This window comes from Lynx canadensis, chromosome E1 (genome assembly GCF_007474595.2).
Source record: "Lynx canadensis isolate LIC74 chromosome E1, mLynCan4.pri.v2, whole genome shotgun sequence".
Lineage (NCBI taxonomy): Eukaryota > Metazoa > Chordata > Mammalia > Carnivora > Felidae > Lynx > Lynx canadensis.
Window position 1 is genome coordinate 19522475 of NC_044316.2, and position 874 is coordinate 19523348.

Sequence of the window (874 nt, forward strand, 5' to 3'; positions counted from 1 at the left end):
AGTAGGGGCCCAAAAGTAGAATGAATGTGATAGAAGACAGATCAGTGGACTGGAAGTACAACAAGAGGAATTACCTAAAATGAACAACACAGAGAAAGCCAGCTTCAAACAACCAAACAAAACCTCAGGAGTCAGTGGGGATATATGAAAGATGTAAAGTTTGTGTCACTGGAGTCCTAGAAGAAAAGGAAAAAGGGCAGGGCTGAAAAAAGTACTTGAAATAATGGCTGACAACTTTCCAAATTTGGCAAGAGATATAAACCTAACAATTCAAGAAGCTGAGGAACCCAAACAAGATAACCCCAAAGAATCCCAGGCACAGACACATCATAATTATACTTCTAGAAGAATGCCGAAAGTAGGTTCTTGGAACAGAAGGGAAATGGTAATGGAACTTGGAACATCATGAAGGAAAATAAAACACAGTAAACAGAAATACAGATAAATAACAACAGACACTTCTCTTGAGTTTTCTGAAATATTTTTTGTTAGGTCAACATTGTCTATGTTCTAAATGTTTATAGAGAAAATATTTAAGAAAGATAATTACTGTACATGGGGGAGGATAAAGACATGTAAAGATTATTTCACTTGAATGGATAAAACGATGACACCAACAGACTGGGAAGTTTTATATCCCCCGTATCCAAAAGTGGAGCATGGCTATTTCATAAGCGGGGTACCTGGGTGGCTCAGTCGGTTAAGCTTCCAACTTCAGCTCAGGTCATGATCTCCCCGGTTCATGAGTTTGAGCCCCACATTGGGCTCACTGCTGTCGGCGCAGAGCCTGCTTGGGATCTTCTGTGCCCCTCTCTCTCTGCCCCTCTCCCACTGGTTCTCTCTCAAAATAAATAAGCTTAAAAAAAACAAAAAC